This window comes from Rhea americana, unplaced genomic scaffold, assembly GCF_003343005.1.
Source record: "Rhea americana isolate MKP2758 unplaced genomic scaffold, rheAme1 scaffold_11, whole genome shotgun sequence".
NCBI classification, from domain to species: domain Eukaryota; kingdom Metazoa; phylum Chordata; class Aves; order Rheiformes; family Rheidae; genus Rhea; species Rhea americana.
This window is the reverse complement of record NW_028185150.1, coordinates 9,766,911-9,786,992: the sequence shown is the minus strand read 5'-3', so window position 1 is coordinate 9,786,992 and position 20,082 is coordinate 9,766,911. Positions and strand designations below refer to the sequence as shown.

The 20,082-nt window shown below is 40.8% G+C and overlaps 1 protein-coding gene across 6 annotated transcripts in view; it reads left to right on the top strand.

Annotated features, from left to right (window-relative positions):
* The window catches only part of TJP2 (tight junction protein 2), a 64,604-nt gene that overhangs the window by 419 nt on the left and 44,103 nt on the right, over positions 1 to 20,082 (top strand). The window contains exons 1-2 of one of the 6 annotated variants that reach the window (XM_085313863.1): positions 7 to 34; positions 12,279 to 12,399. The exons of 1 other annotated variant lie outside the window; for it this stretch is intronic. The gene's annotated coding sequence lies outside the window, so the exon portion shown is untranslated. Of the gene's footprint in view, positions 1 to 6; positions 73 to 12,278; positions 12,416 to 20,082 lie in introns of those variants that run through there. 4 more of the 6 variants (XM_085313844.1, XM_085313853.1, XM_085313825.1 and 1 more) reach the window with 4 other exon arrangements.

Genomic DNA, 20,082 nt, shown 5'->3' with positions numbered 1-20,082 from the left:
CTCCGCGCCCGCATCCGCGCAGCCTCCCGAGCAGGCGAGTACCCGCGGGGGCAGCCGCCCCCGCGCCGGCAGGTGCGGACCTACCGCCGCCCCCCGTGCGCTGGCCTTTCCTCCTCTTTTTTTTCTCTTTGTTCTCCATTGTTTCCCTTTTTCTTTTTTTTCTCTTTTTTCCATTGTTTCCTTTTTCTCACTTTCTTTTTTCCTTTTTCTCACTTTCTTTTTTCCTTTTCTTTTTTTCCCCTTTTCTTTTTTCTTTTTTTTTTTCTTATTTTTCTTTTTTTCCTCGCCTTTCCCTCTGCATTCCCAGGGCGCACTTTGAGCGCTTTCCCCGCGGGCTCTGGGGCGGGTGGCGGCGGCCCCGCGGTACCCCGCGGCCCTACGCGCCCCGTCGCGCGGGGGTCCGGGTGGCCGCCGCCGCCGCGCACCTTGGGCGCGCAGAGCCGGCCGGGGGCTGGGGATCGGCTTTCCTCTAACAGGATTAAGCGGCTCTCAGTGTCTTTTTTCCATGCTGAGCACTTTCCGGGCGACCGCAATACTACGTGGGAAGCGGGAGAGATGTCACCGATGAATCAGGGTTTTTGTTTACTCGGGGTTTTTTCGCTGCAGGAGGGGCGGGCCGCTAGACGGACGCGCACCCCAGACGGGTGGGGGGTTTGTGCCGCCTTCCTTGTACACAAAATTCCTGAAATCTTTATGTTGGCACATCCTGAGTGGATTCCAGCCGTGCCTTGGGCTTTGGCTAACTGGGTCGGGGAAGTTTCAAGTTAACAAGGAACTCTTGAAACACAGGAACAGGCCGCTCCGGAAGCCAAACGCTTGGCTGGCGCGTCGGAGCGCCTGGCATCACCCCTGTTCGTGGTGCTGCCGCCCAGGTACCGGCATCGGCACCCAGCGGTGCCGAGGCGTGTGCCCGGGCCGTGGGACTTTTCTCCCCCACCCCCTTCCTTCAAGCCTGTCTCCTCCCTAGGTTGGCCTGTGTATACGCTGTCTGAACTTACCTGTGTTAAGAGTCGAAAACAGCGATCTTTCCAGTTGCTTCTCTGAATATGTTCGTGCTGCCGATGTTACTTTCTAGGAGTCTTTCGCTTAAAACAGCTAAAAATCTCTGCTCCCTAGCTCTGCTTTATAAACTGAGGTTGAATTCAGCAGCTCAGATGGTRTTTGAAGGCTCTAAGCCCCACAGCTTTGCTCCAGCAGAGGCCCCCAAAGGTCTGCTTTGTTTTTAACCATTGGTTGTAATTCTGTATGCCGGATGGTGTTGAGACAAATCGGAATAACTTTCCTTATGCTTTGCGCGCCCCCCCCCCCCAGAAAAAAAGAAAAAAAAACGTTTTTAAAGGTAATAATTTGGTGGTTCAGCTATAGTTCGGGGGGAGGGGAAGCGCACATGCTATAGTGATAAAATGGCTTTTTCTTTTCTTCTGAAAAATTCACAGTTCAAGACTCCACCTATAAACTTTTCCAGGCAATGATCCATGGGATCTGGGTGACAAGGGGCAGAGATTAGAAAGCATGGGGAGTTTGCTTAAGTTTGTATTCATTGCTAGGGCATCAGGTGACCTGAAGAGGTTTCAGGTGATTTGCATGTAGTGATATGCATGTAGCCCCTTCCTTTCCCCTTCCCCCCCCCACCTCGCAAGTGCTATTTAGAGGTGGGCAGTAAAACTTGTACTTCATTCTGTAACCTAATCCTTATGAGGGCTTTCATCAAACTTCTGAGGAAGCTTTCAGTATGTGACTCTCTGCGTTCAACTTTTAGGTGAGTTTACTGTTGTAATTGCTTGCAGACTGTTATATGAAAATATTTTGTTACATCCTAAACATTGCGTTCAAGTAGTGTAGTGATCCTACTGACTCTTTCATTTATAAAACTGAAATCATACTGAAACTAGGTCTGACTTTGATTACCTCTAGCGTTGGCCTGTACTATAATATCAGTAACTGCAACTGTACTCAGCACAACTATATTGGATTTTTGTAGGACTAAGAATGTGTATTGTGAATTACTCAGTAAGGTTAGGGTGATTCCAATACTTTGTATAGAAGTATAATCTCAGTAGAGCTTTTCAGAATAAAGCATCAAAGTAATTAAGTGCTAGATATTTTTTTGATTGCTTAATCCTCCATTTCCTGGTTCTTGTAAGGACAACCAAGAAATCTTTCCTGGTGATTAAAATACTATATAGTACTGACGTAGTTCATAAAATGGAATGTGTTACACAATTATAAAATATGGATGCTTAAATATTTCAGAAAGTTTCTGGATCATAAAAATCCTGAACCAAAGAATGACATAATATTGCAATACTGCTTCAAAGTTGCATTCAATGCGAATCATCTTGAGACAATAGCAAACGTGTGCGTGTTTTTGTGTGTGTTTCAATAGTTACCAGCATTATCTGTCTCCACAACTTCCTTCTAGAGTGAAAGAAATCTCATATTATAGGACTTTTCTTTTTTAATTGCTGAAATAATAGTATTTGCATACTCAAGGACAGTGTAACTTGTGCCATGCCTTGGCTGCACCAATTCCCTCCTGTTGTGGCAATCTTGAAATTAGTCATTCTACTGAAAGGAAAAAGGAAGCATAGACATGGTGAAACAGCAACAGTTTGTTGAGATTAGAGGTTTTCAAATTTGGTTTATTTTCAAAGAGATAGGAAGGCACTAAGATTACCAGGGACAAAATGAATTTACTAAATCTGACAATGGATATTTGATATTGGCTGTCTGCATAAGGCMTGTGAATCTTTATCCCAAATTGCAGTGAACTTCAATGGACTTTAGACAGCTTCTCAAAAATGAGACKATTTATAAAACAATCATTTATGATAATAAAGATAAAGGCTGCAATTTTTAGGTCTGTCTTCTAATGTGGATCTTGCCACARTGCAGAATGTTTAAAAACATTTAGGGATTGCAGCGCTGAGTGGGTATTGCTAGATTTGCAGGGCTCGCAGATGCAAGGCACAGCAGTGCCTGCCACCCTTCTAAGGGTTTGGTTTGAGTCCCACGGCAGAATAATATAAATTGTTTGTTTGTGAATCCCCAGAGAAGTACTTAGGTTTAGAATTACTGCCCAGGCAGATTTCTCTCCCTGAGGCTTTTGTCAAAACAGAATTGTTTCACCACAGGGTGCTTTTCTCAATCATCTTAACCTAGCCTCTACATTAGAAAAAAAGAGCACTGTGTTAGATCTTTTATGTCTGTTCATTTCCAAAGCATGCTTAGCTGCTGTCTCCAGAGTCTTCAGGGCTTTTTGCTGCCCTTAACAGTCAATATATTTACTGATACTAAGGATCTCCTTTCAGCTATGTGCCACTTTGGAAAGTGGTTAAAAATAATAATTAAAAAAGCATATGCATTAAACAGTTAAAGTGCTGAGGTTGTTTTGGCTTAAATGATACCTAATTACACAATGTTAACTGCAGCATGGGAATTAAATAGCTTTATGCAGTCATGGCTGCTACAGGTCACTTCACAACTGAAAAATAAACAAATYCACCAAATGTTAATAATTTATCAGATAATTGCTTTTTGAAAATTCCTAATACTAGGAATATTTTAGATTTTCATTTCAAAATACAAATGCAGACTTCATAGTAACTCCTTTTATCCAGTTTTACATGATTCTTTTGAAGTTTTGAACATATTAGAATGTCTGTGAACCAAGCCTAGAAATAATGGAGTGAGCTGTGGGAGAAAGGCTCATCTGGTATTTCCCAGGTGTATATTCATCAGCTGCATGCCTTGTTTTTGGAAAGCATAGGTTACTCAAGCATTCCTAAATTTAGGTCAACATTGTCAATGTCTAGCTGAGTTTTGGCACCTTAGAGATTACCATGGTTCCCAATTTAGAGTTGTGGAGAAAAAGAAACTCATTACTTCGTATGTATAACATTTTAAACAAAAATACCTTGCAACACAACGGTAGGCTCATTTATAAGTGTATGAGAACAATATAAAGGTATATATGCCTGAGAACTGCTTTTTGCTCTGATTTTTCCAAGTGCATGCTCCCTTTCCTTGCTGTCATCTTTGCCACTATTTTCCACCAGCAATCTGGAGTTGCTTTGGGGAAATGGTACTTCCTTTTATTTTTTTAAAGGCTTTCAGATTATCTCAGGTGTGGCATGCATATGTATGGGAAATGTCAGACTGAGGATCTCTCCTTGAGCATGGATCTGTTTTCATTAGCCAGTCAGGGCATCCGTTCAGGTATTTTGGACCATTGGATTATTCCTCAGATTGGCTCAATAACATCTCTCTCAAAAGAGTTTAGTTGACATTATCTGTCATGACAAACTAACTCTTTCACATCAGCCTGCACCATGTTATTGATATTCTGGGCCTGAACTCAGCAATGTTCAGCTTTCATCTAAACCAAGGTTTCGCATGTTTGTTTAACCTGTCTGTTGTTTGCTTTGCCCCTGCTAGCCGTTTTTTAAAGAGAAATCATCAGAGGAAACTCATAAATCCCACACGTCACTGTTAGCAGCAGTGCTGCMTGTCGTCCAGCTGACGCTCTCCCTTCTAACATCTGCTTCTCGCTCTGCTTAATAACCAGCAGATTTGGCTGCTGGTGTCTCTAGCCTCCTTAGCACAACTTCGTATAAGCTGATCCTGAGAATCTCCGGGAACATATGGACAGTGCAGGCAAGGGATGTTCCCCGGGGAGTGGCCGAAAGCTACCGCTGTTGGCGAAGCAGCGCGAAAAAAGTTTCCAGGTCCTCCTCTGCTCTTTCCGTGTTACCCTTCTCCCACAAAAATTCTTGGTGTACCTGTGCCTCAAAATTGTTTCAACAGAACAAGCTTAACGTGTGTTTCTTAGCTGTATGGCCCAAACAAGAAAACACACATGGGCTTTATGTTAACTGGAAGTTAACATTGTCTGCCATAATTATTTTTGTCAGAAAATAATAAGCATGTAGAAAAATCCTTTTATTTCTTTTTTTTCTCCTCGTGAGAGAGTTCTTTAACCTTTAGGTGTTACAGTGCTTTTTTTTTCTTTTTTCTTTTTTTTTGGCTGAGAGGGAAGAAAGAAAAGAATTTTCTGTTTCCCAAGGTGGAAAGTAATTTGTGACTGTGTTGGGCAATGGTTGTCTCTTTTGCGTTTGGGTCTCAGGTGACTGAAGAAGGACTCATGCTACTGTCATCAGCTTTTACATGAGATATGCTATACAGCTAATTAAGGGAGAATAGCTCTTTCTTTTCATGCGTCGAGCAAAAGCAAACTTTCACTTTGATCTCATAAATGGTTCTTTCATGCAGAAAAAGAACATTTGTTATTTCCCCTTTCCCTTTATTACTTCTTACTTGCCAAACTAACCATTGCAATGGAGTCTAGAATTTGTGTAGAATAAATGAGACTAAGCTAATTTCTGAACTGCTTTTGCAAATACCATCTATAGGATTTTATTTGCATTGAAATCACTGCCATAAGACTGAAACTTTTTTTCTATTTCAGCTAAGAAAGCAGAGAAAAGAGTAGGAGACTTTGAAACAGACAGAAAAAGGCTTTCTGTTCTCCTTCCTTATAGCCAGCATAGCTTTCAAGTCTTTTGATATATTGCCACAATGCGTTATAGCAATTTGATAGAAATGCATGTTACCAGATTTTCTCTGTCTTGAAAACTGGTAAGTAATTAACAGTGTTATGAAGAGAAGTTGAGCAAAAAACACAAGTATGGTGAATAAGCAAAGATTCATTTTTGCTGAACTTAAGGCTTTTCATGGCTGTTCTCTTCGTGAGCATGGCTGGGGACCACAAGCTCCTGAAAATGACACGAATGTTTTTCTTTAGCAGCCTAATTAACAGATTATTTTTGTTCATTATATGTTCCCAGTTAGTCTGTGTTCTTTCCATTAAAACTTGGTGTTCTTTCTGCCTGTAAAAATAATACAAAGCCAGAAGGGGAGTGGATGATATTCCTCAGCAGGAAACAATGGACGTAGATATATTTTAGACCCTTTGTTACTGAGGGATGGCTTTTGCAGAGCAAACAATGGATGTACTAATAGCTTTGAATTTCTGTTTTCAAACAAAGTTGAAGGAAATTGATAACCTGTGAGTCAGTCTTACTCCTTCTGGACATCTGAAGATTCATGAACAAGTTAGCTAAGAGGAGTACTTGGGAGCCACATGTGCCTACTCTTAGTTTTGTTTGTGAACTGGCTGCGTACAAGGCTGGTCATGAGGCTCCTGTTCTTGTCAGAATTGGCTTTGCTCAAAGGAAGAGCAAAGTAAGAGCTGCACTAAAACATTTTTACACTCCCCCCCTCTCCCCCCCACCAAGCCATAGTTCTAAGTGTACTTCTGGGAAGTGTTTGTAGGGAAAAAAAATCTGTTCCTCAGCTCTCTAAGGGAAAAAATGTAGTGTTAAAAAGGGTGAAAAGAGAAGTGGTGATGGAAAGAAGTGTCAAAAATAAGAGGAAATTATGATAGCATTGATAACTAACTTCAAGGGAAGATTGGATTTCATAAAAATTTGTCTCTGCCTAAGCAAAATTGAACGCTATTATAAACTACTGCATTCAGAATGTATTTAAAAACAGAAATAGTCAAAAAAAAAAAAAAAATGTAGTCGTCTGTGCTGCCTGAGCAATAGGACTGCTAAAGCTATCAAAAGTGAGGATGCTGCAGGCCTAATGACGTTAGCTGCGCTTACAGACTTCTACTAGCATTTCACTTTCCTAAGCTTCTTAATACTTTGTATACAGATGTTTGAAGTGGTTTATTTTTTTTTCCTTTTGGTCCTGCAAAAGTAATACTTAGCTTCACTTCATTTCTATGTTTTTAATGTATTCACTGCTTTCCCTAATACATCTCAAATTTCCAGGCTGCATATTCTTTAGATATCCATGTAAACTAGGTAAGTGTAAACTGGATATTTCTTTCTACTAGTTATTTGTAGTTTTGCTTCCTGAATTTGTAAATTGTGCCTTTTTTATTGCTGTGCTAAGATCAGTAGATTGACTTTTAATAATTMATTTGAGATGGTTCTGTGTGTACATATCTTCTGTGTGTGAACCTAGCTTACAAATTCAACTTAATATTGAGCACCAGGTGGTACTCAATATAAGTAATACAGAAGAGTAAGTAATACAGGACTAGCCAATAAGTGTACAAGAATTCATTGTGTCAAGCTGAAAATTCTACAGTATAAGTTTAGAAACTGTAATTTCCATCTTAAAAGTTTCTAAATATGTAGCATTCTATATTAAGTCACCTTAACAGAAGTATAGGCATTTTAATACTAGGGAACAGCTAAAATATATATAATTTGCAGAGGAGTCTGTGGCCAGTTTTTTAGGAGAAACACTTTCTGTCCCGTCTATCCTTTTTGCATTTTTATATAAAATACACCTATACAGTAATAAAAACAGTATATATAAAAATATATGTAAACATTCACAGCACCTTAGTATCTAAGTACAATATTTCCTGTGTTACAATTTTTGCAGTGAAGCAAATTTCTCTTAATACTGTAGTTTGGCAAGTGCTTCAGTATATCTAAAATGTCACTATTGCTTCAACTTGTGCATCTGTCTCCATGCTTGTAGTTAATACCTGAGGTCATTGGCATGCACAGTTACTTACCTCACGGCTGGAACAATTTTGACACGGAAAGTGGCCTCTGGCATTGTGTGAGGCTCGTTCATATGACTAGTAGGTATCATAAAGGAGCCTTTAGCATGCTTAATTCTGTGTAAGTGAAGTAAGGGAACATTTCGCCATGTCTCTTCTGATCAGATCACAGATAAATCCTAGTGCTGAGGAGAAAAGTTGAAGCAAAAGCGATTATTATCTTTTAGAGTATGCAAAAAATTCTCAACTTTTCTGTGTAGATCTCTCAAATCAGCTGAGGAAATGAGAAGTTACCTAGTGCTCCATTAGTACTTGGAAGATTATAAACAGCAGAGATTTAGCCAAGGATTAGTAAATTGGAGAGTGTGCATTATCCGGCCAGGCTTAGACCCGTGATTGTCTCTTCAATCATTTTCATTAGTGTCTTATTCAAAGATCAAATTATGTAACAATGACGTTTCAGGGGAATCTGGTAGTTTTTCTTTGGTGCCTCTCTCCTGCTAACTCTCCACGCCTGATAGAGAGAGGAAGGCGTTATTTTTATGCTTCGAACCTGCAGTATGTTTTGAAAAGCAGCAGTTCATATAAGTGAAGAAGATGACTGCATTTGGATGACAATTTAGCGAAGTGGAGCTTCCAAGAGCAGCAGAATGCGGTACAAGAAATATATAACTATTTTAGAAGCAGCAATAGGTATTACTCCCCTTAACAAAAGGGAACTGCTTCCTGAGGGTAGACATGCAAACCTTTGGCAACATCCCAGGTAAGTGCTACAATGAGATARATGAGTAATAGTGGGAAAACATGTGCTCATCTTGAAGCATGCMTTTTGAAAGCTTCTACAAGAAAAGAGGAGAGTCATTCATGCAAACAACTAATCTTTTGTGTACCTTCTGAGCAGTGTATCTTCTATGGTTGTAGTTAARATCTATGGTTTCATTAGAGATTTGTTTGCATTTACTGTCCTTCACTAGCAGAATAATTAGAAGGAGGTGTTATTTCTAAATTAGAAGTTTACTCAAGAATAAAAAAGATAAACAGGTGTGTACATATTGAAATGAAAATGAAATTGTTATTCTGTGTTCGTTGTTTACTGCTAGTGTAGATGTGTGTTTCTTCCCACCTTGTCAGAAAATACATATTTGATTCTTATCTGTGGAAGAATTAGCAGCTTTTGAAAGTGGAGAAGAAAAACACTTTTTGTGTATGCTACTTTCCTTTTGTGCTAGAAAGCAAGGGTGCTTCTCATTTAATAATGCTGTTTTCATGAAGGAAAGGTGCAGTAATTAAAAGATATATCAACTAAGATTATTAAATGTTAAAACTATGAAATTTAGAGTGTTCTATTTTGGTTAAAAACAGTCCAGAGTGCTTTCTTGTATTACCCAACTTTAATATAAGATTTCAGAAAATTCTTTTGTTGATAACTCATTTCCCCACAAAAAGTAGTAGTCCTAAAAACTCTTGTGCTTGCAAAGTGTGTATATGAGAAGGATCGTCCTTCTCTCCCACCTGCCCATCCTATTTAAGTAGTGTCAGTAAATGGATATCCTCACAGCCTTACTCATCTCTCCTGTTCTTGTCCTGTGTTAGAATGCTGTGCCATTCTTTAAGATGTAGTAGAGGAACATAAGATCTGAGAAACTTGCTCCAAGTCAAAGAAAAGATATGTTTCTACTGGTTTTGATTAATTTCATGTAAGAAAGATTTCAAAGAAAAGCTTGGTGTAACGTGATTGATTGAACACTGATTTTGTTTATAAACTTTCCGCAAGAGCTTCTCCACTAATAGTGGTAGCTACAGTAACACTGACTCAAATAAAGCACCCCTGTAATTTTTAGTTGCCTCACCTAAATGACAAAAAAATAGATACCAGCAGGTTCCACCATCTTATCAACACAAGAATTCCTCAAGTTGATCCTAGGATTCTGGTGTTTCATTGATGAGTGCTTTTTGGCTTTTTTGATAAAATGTGCTCATTTAACAGTGTCCTTAGCACAATGCATTTAGACACCATGTTCCCATGTTCCCTTGACTGTGACTTCCTTTGATTGTTTCATGTGAGTTATCTGCATGCCAATCTCTGAAATTTGCGGAGAACAAAAATTCCACTCTTTACATGTTAATAAAAGATTACATGATGGCTATTGATCCTTCAAGGAACTGTGTTGGAATGTAATAGTGTATTTTTACAGAATTTTTCTTCATGCTTCAAGTGGCTTTGTTTGGCTAGTGGCATAACTCAAAGCAAATCATTTAAAAATTAAACGTGTTAACTTTAACATCCATTCTTTTTTGCTTTATAACTTTAATGTCCAAGTGATTAACTTTCATCTGCTAGTAAGTGTTAGTCAGTAGCCAAATGAAAAAGATATTACCCTGTTAATACATGTTTTTCTTTCCCATACCATTGATCAGGCATCTCCCTTCTTTCACAGAGAGCTTTAAAGTGATGCAATTGAGCTCACTTTGAATTTTAACTGCTTAAAATTTATTTGGATTGCAGAACTGCCATTCTGACAATTCAACAGAAGCAGAAAAGCTTTTTGCATTGGACTTCATTACCCTTTTATTAGATCTTTCTGAGTACTAAAGGCTGGGAACTAACAGTTGCGGCAAAGTAAACCAAGATTTGAAGAAAAGAGCACTGTTCTGGTTGCAGCTGTGGACTGTAATCTATACAACTGGAATAAGCAAATTAATAGCTCATTTTGCTAAAACCTGCTTCTCACTCAGACTTCTAGTGGTACTCCGTCGGGCTCATATAAGAGAGAATGCAATCAAATTGAATAGTTTTTTAAAACCAGTCATTTTTCTCCAAATTTACAACATGAGATACACCTTACATTCAGTATTAGCTTTTGGGAAGTATCTGTATGCTTAAGTTAAATTCTTCCTATACTTCTCTCAGCTATCTCCCAAAATGAAAATCAGCATTAAAGTGTGATGCCAACTTCAGTGCCGTCACTTGAGAGGTGAAAATACTGACAGTAACCCAGACCTGTGAGAAAGGACAGAGAACCAGAGTTATTTGACTAAGGCATTCATTTTCATTTCCATATCAAAAGCATTATAAAGCATATTTTTCCATTTCTATTTCACTTGGAATAATGCTGTGACTTCTGTGGCAGATAGATTTTTTTGTAACTGTCAGCATCTTCACAAGGAGTCAAAATGCGATGTAATTTGATTTTAGCTTTCTTGTGTAACTTTCTTGCTGCTTTCTGGAAAAGAATGTTATTCTGCATGCAGTCTGGAACTATAAAGCTGATGTTTGCTCATAATGCATAGCTTTTGGTGTTCTTTGAAGACAGTGGAAACTCATGCTTAAGTGTTTGTCTGCTTTAAATAGTAGAGTTTTGCTTTTGGAAAGATGCATTTATTGTGGAASAGTCAGCAGAGATGGAAATGGGACATCTTTTGTCTTCTCAATGTGATGTCTGGGAGGTGCTTGCATTTGTGAGGTTATTTTTTTCCTTTTTTTTTTCTTTTCCTTTTTTTTTAATATGTTAATCTGAGACCAAATGACTTTTTTTAATATCTTAGAACTTTTAAGCTTCCTTTTCTGAACCTAGGACTTCATTACAGCTGTATTCAAGGAAAAGTGGGTGCAATACATAAGGCACATCTATGAAATGTAGTGTAGACTTGTAGATAATGGAGGGAATTCTTCAGAATTCTTTTACTAACTCTTTCTTATGACTCTCCTGCCAGCTGTAAGTAGCTATGAGTTATTAACCAGAATAATATATAAATTGAGATTAAAAGAAAAAAAAGCCACAAAACCATTGTAAGTATGAATAAGATACTGTCAGAACTCCCTAGAAGGGGATCTTGTTTCTTCAAAGATGGAACGCTTTAGAAAGATGTGTTTTGAGAGAAGTTAAGGAGATGATTAGAATGATTAAAAAAAAAAAAAGGAAAGAAAGAGAAAAACTGGCTTTATAGCTATTTCGTTCAGAAATTCCTCCTTCAGCTTGGCTAAACCATTCATTTTTCTGTTCTCATACATAGGAGGCTACAACAAGGGATAAGGGAGAGGAGGAGCCCTCTGACAAGCTACATCGAAGCTAATACACTGCTTGCACAAAAGAGGTGCAGCTGGGGCCTACTGAGCTATATCTGAGGAGAAGGGGTAGAGAATGGAGTTGGGAAATGGTTCTTTTGTATCACCTGGTGATTGGAGCTGTTAACTTTCCTACTGAAACTACCAGAGAGCATGTATTTCATTCTTATTGAAGATATGCTTCAAGAATCACTGCTGTTACAGGTTTAACTTTAAATAATCTTAGTTTAATTGAGTAGTGTAAAAGTAAGACTAAAGTTAAAATAAACCCAGAATGACTTGGGGGAAAGACTAGTGCGACAAATGGAAGATCAGTATGCTTCCTGTGCACATATTACTTATTTTGCAAAAATGCATTGTTCCCTGCTGTGCAGGCCTGCCTGGATGCCTGATGAGGGAGGGTGCTTGACCTGAAGTTACTGTTAGGTTGCTGCTAGTATAAATGTTGCTGGATATCTCTTTTATTTAACCGCTGTTTCCACTGGAGTGTCAGAACAGCTGAATCACACCAGACTAATCAAGGATTTTTTTTAATCCTCTTTTTCTTAAGAATTTCAGTGAATCCAGGCTTCACGGTCACTCTCTTGAAGTTACACATGACTTAAATGAGATTTTATTTTTCAGGGAGCAAACTACTGCACTGCCGTCTCCTTGTGAGTGGGACTGGGAACACAGCTGCACATCAAGCCCAAAGCATCTCACAGGAAATAGACAGAAACTGTCCAAAATCGACATTACTCACAAGGTATTGATCAAGTTAGGTCAGTTAGAAGCAGTTTAATCCATTAATTTAAAACAATAGATTCTTGCCATGTATTAGCTATAATGTTTATTCTTTCAGCTATGGTTTTAAATGGATTTATGAAGCTGTACTTCATAGAGTGTTATGCTGTAATCAGAACTAGTTCTTCTGGTTTCCCATAACAACTTAGAATGAGCTCACRCACATCCACTGAAAGCTTGGTGATGTACAACAGGCCTCCTGAGGAGGAGAGACTTCTGCAGTGAACTCAAAATTCTGCTGAAGTTATGCAAATAATAATGCACAGGCCTGGACTAGTTCATCTCTTAGCTAAACATTGCTGAAGAATGAATTTAATCCATACTGGCTTCATCAAATATAAATATTTAGCATGAATTTTGGGATAAATAAATTTCTTTAAGCACAGAGGGTAATATTAATGGAAATTTCATAGTGACTCAGTAAAGCCGTGGGAAACACAATAGCCACAGAGAGACAGAGAGTGTGTTGTTTTGCTGCATATTTTCCTGTGGTACATGATTAAGGTAAATATAATCCTTTTGGCTTCTTAATCTTGCATTTGAAACCTTTTCTCAAGTAGTTCTACAGAGAATATAAAATGCATGCTTAAGTTTTACATGTCAATCAAACATATTTGGCTTGTTTTCCCAAGTGATTAACAGCTGACAGTTTTAAGAGCAAAGATTTTTTTAGGGTCATATCTTACAAAATTAGATTAGATTTCACCTTGTTTCTTAAGAGATGAATAGCTACTGCTGCTTTAGAAACTTAATTAGAAATGTGAATGTCGGTTGTTCTGCCTTTCTAATTGTGATGTACTTGTTAACCAGAGCTATTCACCTGTTAGTTCAATGTTTTGGGACTGAAAGGAGAGCATGCTAGTTAATGTACTGTAAAGGCACCATAAGAAGACAGAAAAATGGGTTGGCATTATATAAAACAACAAACAAGCAAGCCATATTTACTTGGGAAGGGAGTATGATGTGAGAATGTCAGTGAAGTGTAGATAGGTAGGAACATCCCAGTTGTGCTCTCTAGCAGATGTGATTTTAAAGATTAATCTTCAAAAAGAGCACCTTTTGAGAGTAAGGTATGCTATGCAAACTTCACATTAGGGAATCTGGACACTTGCAAGCCCAGCTCTGGGCAGAGCTCCAGTAGCCAGAATCACTGATCCCYTAGAAAAAGATGCCTTGGAAGCTGTATATGGCCAGCAGGCCCATGGTCTCCCAGGAGTTGTGGGTGGTGACTGAAAGACTTGGGGAGCTGCATGTGCCTGTCTCCAAGCCATGCTTTCTCCCCAGTGACTGCCTGAGTCCTCTCTGGACTCTCACCAGCCAGTTTCAGTCTTTCCTGAAATGTAGCACCCAAAAGAGGCACTGTACCCTAGCTGAGACCTTTCTGGTACTCAATAGGGCTGAATAACTGCTTTGTTTCTTAATGAGTTCTTCAGCAGGAGCTTTGCTAGTATAAATAGGATGGAGAGAGGCAGAGCTTTGAAGTAGAGTTTTAATGTTCTGAAGGACTAAGTTGGCTGAAGGAGTGCTCTCTGGGGCATTGTTTTTTAAATTAACCTCTGTCAGAAAAAATGAACAAGCAAGTTTTGTGTCTGTTATGTCTTGTGCATTCTGCATTTTATTTTGCTTGTTCTTAGTAAGTAATTATACTTACTAAAATCTCGATGAGAATGGGATCTTTGTTTTCTTTACCGGGATGTCTTAATCAATTTGTGCCGTAAGAACTGATTACCGTGGTAAAGTTTTTGATGTCGTAGGACTCGCCTTCTGGTAAGGGAAAGCAGATAAATTGCTAAAAGCAGAAGATTCTGTTTCACTGCCTGGCAAAGAGTAATCAAGGAACATGGAGGCGAGTGGAAGGAAATGAAATGTAAGCAAAATGAATGTTCAAACAGAATGTGTTCATGAGATGCTTTCTATTTAAAATGTTTAAAAATTAGGGGTGGGAAAGAAGCTTCCTTTGAAGTGTTGTATATGTATTTTTCTATGATGTTTGAGAAGCAGCGCATTCTTGTGCGGTTTGGGTCAGCTTAAGATACTTCATTATTTTATTGTTTAGAATAACATTTATAGCTTTTGTAGCTTCTTAAATCAGTAGAGGTCAAGGTGTTTATGCTGGAGAAAGTTGTTTTAATTTGTGCAGTGTTGCACATGAGTATAAAGAAAAGAGAGAGATCCAGACAGGGTCACTAAGTCCCTTTCTCATACCCCAGCAACAGGTCAGATAATCTTGTTTACTTGCCTTATTTACCAGAGTCCTTTTTAACTCTGCAGTGTACTTCACAGCACTATGCAGATGAAAATTTATTCAGCGTAAATAGAGACTATGTTTCTTTATTCTCTCCACTGTCATTTTTCTTACTATTATCAAATTCCTCATGCTGCTTTGCTTTGGTTGTGATTGAATTTAGCCTGTGGAACATATGCTACATGTGTTTTTTTCTAATATGCATGTTCTTTGCAAAGACATAGGAACATGCAAAGGAAACTATTAGTGTCTTGTGTTACTTTTCACAGAATAAAACTTTGAGATCTTCATGTAAGACCTAGTAGAACTGATGATCAAAAGGATTTCAAAACTGTTAAGGAAAATATCAAGCCTTATCATATTGTTCACTTCTGTAGTGCTGTTCCTAATTGTTCAACATATAGAGGCATTTCTCAGATCTTTTTTTTCTTTCTTGTGAACTTGAAATTGAATTTTTATGGCATATGCTTAGAAATGTGCATTATCTTACTGTAAATCTTTATATGTATTTTTTAAACATAGTTTATAAGAAATATYTTAGTCAAACTGCATGTCTAGGTTGCAAAAAATAAAATGCTCACCATATGAAGGTCAAAATAGGTGGCTACATGTGCTATGCAGGGTTCTGTACTGGTATTTATCCTAGCAAAAGTATGCATGAAATGAAGGATGTTGTTTGTGTTGGGCCCTGTGTTTCTTACAGGTGCATACCTGCATTCTAAAATAACAGCCTTAGAAATGCTATTCTGAAGCTTGTAAATTGCACACATTTGGACAGCCCTACACTAGGCCAGGGATGGCTAATATTCCTCACTGAAACATTTATGCTGTCACTGGCATTTGAGTCATGGAATAATATAGGAATGATGGGATAGATCAGGCTGAAAGGGACCTGAAGTCTTTAGCCCAACCTCCTGCCCAAAGCAGGGTCAAGATCAGATCTGCCCAGGGTTTTACCCAGTCAGTGTGTGAGACTCTCTGAAAATGGAGAGCACAACCTCTCTGGGCCCTGGCTCCACTGTTGGGGTGTCTTTGAGGGGCAAAAAATTTTCCTTATATCCAGTTCAAACCTCTATTGTTTTCATCTTTCGCCTGCTGTCTCCTCTCCTTGCATCTCAGAAGAGCCTAGCTGCATCTCCCTGACTGCCCCTCCGTCTGTGCCCAGAGCGGCTGTACGGTGCTGCAAGGGCACCCCTGCTCTCGTGAGCTCACCCCAGCCCCATGGCCTCTCCTTGCAGCACGGGGTTCCTGAAGGAACTGTAATCCTGAAGGTTGGATCTGTTAGGGCCCAGCTTGCTTTATAAAGAAACAGCCGTAATTGGATTTATGAATCATTTAGGACTGGGCTTGACTGATTTGCGTAGTTTTGCAAGCTGATGAGAACCAGCATGCTGAAGAGATTGCCTGGCAGGGGGAGGGGGGTTGCTGTTTGGCAACATGGTATTTTTAGAAACTTCTACAGTGTCTTTCATCAGAGGATCAGGAACACTTGCTTGAAAACAAAAGCAAAACTGATACTCCTGCTCAGGCAATTCAACAGCCAGACTAGCAGCCTACATACCCAGTGTCTCCAATCGAAGTCAGCTTCCAGATCTTTAAGGTTACCCATTTGGTATGTTATCTAGCACTACTCAGTGTTGAACTCCAACATTCTTCAAAAAAGATTAGACGTAATTGTTAAAGGGGCCAGTTGAAAGGTTTGTTTTGGGGGGGAGGAGGGAAGGCAGAGAGAGCCCAAATGACAACATAATAATGCATCTTGGTTGCTGCAAGCAAGATGCTGAATGGAGTTACTTGGTTGGCTGGAATAACTGTGGGAGGCAGCTGCTTATTTTAAATTTGCGTCGTGTAGTGTAATGTTAAATGGGTGTTCCCTATGTGCTGATGCTGGAAGCAGCACAACTACTTGATTCGCAGTAGCATTAATTAATTTATGGACTATGTCCTAGGTTTTGCATGACTCAAGCTGCAGCAGGTGATCTCTTTAAATTACCACTATACAGAACATGAATTGAATCTGACTGTAGACAAACAATGTCTGCCTTGATTACTTAAGTTGAAAGTTTCAATGGGAAATGTGGTCACTGGAAATTATTTGCATGCTACTCATACAGTTAATGATGATTAATCCTTCTAAAGAAGTCCTTGATCATAATATTTGTACATACCTTCATAACAATGAAATCCCCTGCACATGACACTGTACGTGTAGACTATTAGCTGGTCCTAAACACTRCAGCAGACAGTGCTGCACGCTTACAGCCAAATTCATTTAGTTTTGAAATGGTACTGACACTCTACCTTTATTTTTTGTGCTACAGCACCCCTTCCGATGCTGCTCACAAGTGTACCTACGTCACCCTTTCAAGGTTAGGCCCTGAGTGAGAGGTACACACAGCCCCGTTTCCAGACGTTCAGTCCAAGCACACGGCAGCATTTGTGGAAAGAACAGGCATCATCCTGGGTCTTCTGACCTCTGCTGCTGCTGCTGGTGCCCTGGGTCTGTTTTGGCTTGGATCTTGAGTTTTATACGTAGCCCCTCATGGTTCATAGGGCAGGGTCATGTGGCTTTTAGGAGAAATTGAGTCAAGAAGAAAGGATAGGTCTAATTACACATTATATATGCTTGCTTAAGCTGTAGTTTGGGATTTTGGTATTTTTGTGGGCTGCTTTATTTTTATTTTTTTAATCTACAGCTTACTGGGAAAGAGGATGGGGATGCTATCTTTCAAAGGAATAGCTCTTAGGTGAATGGGGTTATTTGAGTACCTGCTGTCCTCTTGCTGTATTAACTCTGTAACTTGTGGGGCTGGAGCAGTTCCTGCAGCTCTGGCATTGTTTAAATTGTCATTCTGTATTCTTCTACTTTAGGTTTAAGTTGCATCAGCCTCCCCAGATCCTGTCTTGGTAGGMTAGCTCAGTTAGAGGGAAGATGGAGGCACCCATGAAGTCTCTTCTCTGCAGTCCAAGTGCAGGATAAGTAACTTGTAAATTWTGGTAGCATTGATGTTACCCCAGACCGTAGCAGCAGGCCCTTAACACTTGGCCCCTAACACATCTGGGCATTTGTTTGAGCACGAACCTGAGCATTTGGAGTCACTGTTCACATTTTCAGGGTAGCATGGGACAATTTATTTGCACATTGCAGCACAGCAGCCTTTTGGTTTGAGAAAAGAAAGCAGGGAGAAGGAATGTGTGCTCTGTACTCTTAAAAGTGAACCAAGTTTTACAGACCACTGTAAGAGATATTCTGATATCCCACACAAATTGTTTTCCCTCTGTTATTGCAGGAAACTGAATGGAGACAGACAGACAGCCTCTYCCCAGATGATGATCTGGTGAGGGATTAGAAGACAAGTCTATTTCAATCGCATAACTGTGGTCAGTTCCTATGTCTGTGCTGCAGTATCTCAGGCTAGCTAGGTGTGTTAACCTCAGCTGCTGCCTTAGAGCTCGGCAAAGCGTGGTCTGATAACCTGCTGTTACTGATAACACCAGGTGGCTTTGATAAAGGCACAAAGTATGTTACATTTGTGGCTTAAGCTGAAAGCTTCAGCTTTTGTCTGCAAGGAGAGTAATCCTCCCTGGCCCGCTGTGGGTCAGGCCCATGCACTGCACTGGCTGGCACTGCCTGTGCTATCTGTGGAGGGGGCGCTGGCAGTGCCGGCTCTCTGCCCAGGGCCCTGTGGAGGCAGGCGCTTGCAGGAGGTTGGTGCTCTACCTTGTGCTGAGAAGAACTCAATACCAGCGTCTTAGGGAATGCATCCACAGGCACCAAGTAGCTTCTCCTTTCCCTGTCCCACACCACATAGGACAAATGGGCATCCCATGCTCTCTTTGAAAAAACACTTGGCCTTCAGGCTACAAACAAAGATCATTTTATCTTCTGAAGTTACATACTTGCCTGGAGCAACATCCCACTATATCCTGTCAAGTTGAAAACTAGCTTGTGGTGTTTCCATAGTGTCTTACCTCCTCAGGGAGGTAAGTATCAGATAGTGTCTTTCTCTGCTTATGTTGTGTAATAACATCCTAACTCCCTTGGAAAGCTGCTCCAGATTTCAGAGGTGTGCGGACATGCTCGGCAGTGCCAAGGGTGGCAGCTGGTTTGCCTGCCCTGCTGCATCRCATGGAGAAATTCCTGGTGCCGGATGCTGCTCTTGTAGCCCCATTTYGGTGGGGGGACTGGCCCGTCTGTGCTCCCTTCTCCCAGGGGTCTGGGTGCGTGGCTACACCATGATACCAGGCTGCTGGAGCTGTGACAAAAGTCGGAAGGGATCACTTGCTYTAGCATGGAGACGAGGGAGCGGACGAAAGAGAAAAGGGTGCACTTGGGCGTTTTTCTGTCTCTCTCACTTCAGATTTGAGGGTAGGCCATACAAAGTAACATGTTGTTTGTGCTCCTTTTTTTAAAAGTACTGGCTTAGGAAAACTCTTCCCTTACAACTTATCCTCATTCTTATTTTTCTCCTTCCAAGAATTGACTCTTTTCAAGATACTAGTGTTGACTCATCACTCAAAAGTAATGTAGCTCCAGGAAGACAGTACCACTGGGAAAAGATTCCTTTTTTTTCTTTTTTTTTCTCCTTCTCCAGACTACAGCATAGCTGTTGAACTGAATAAAAAAAAAAAAAAAAAAAAAAAAAAAAAAAAAGGCAAAGTAGTCAATTCAGTCTCAGAATCAATTGGAAAAGTGATGAGGTTGAGACTGATGCAAAAAGTGTTAGGTGATGGAAAGAAAACCCACTGGGGCTGCAGGCTTGAGAACTTTTCAGATGTGTCCTGGCTTTCAAATCGAAATCTCTTAAAAACAAACGAACAAACAAAACCCTGTGCGTCGGACTTTGTGGGCTGCAGGTTTTATCTGAGGTGTTACGCAGAGATGCGGTCCGAGCTCTGTCCCCTTCATCCTGTCGCAGGCACCTGCTGCCGGGGGAAGACTACAAGAAATATTTTTGTAAGTGGGGAATAACAATTCTTTTCTTCCCGGGGAGAATGCAAACGCTTCTTCGCCTCCGCGGTGCCAGGGGGGGCTCTGCCAGCACAGAGTCGCTCTGTCGCCGGGCACCGCCTGAGTAGCGGCTTTGTCCGCGGCGGGGCGGCGCACCCCGCAGCCGGCCCGCGGCGGGGCGGGGGCCGTGGGGCCGGGGCCGTGGGGCTGTGGGGCCGGGCGCGCTGACAGCAGCTGCCGCGGGGCCGAGGGCGGCCGGCGGCGCCGCTGCCCCTGCCCGCGGGCCGCGCGGGGCTGGCGATGTTGCCATGGGAGCGACGCAGGGCTCCGCCGGGAGCCAACCACGCGGACCCGCGGCGGGGGAGGAGCAGGTCGGTGGACTCCCCTCCTCGCCCACCCCGCTTCTCCGGCCAGCGGCCCCCTCGCTGTGCCCCCCTCCCCCTAGCCGC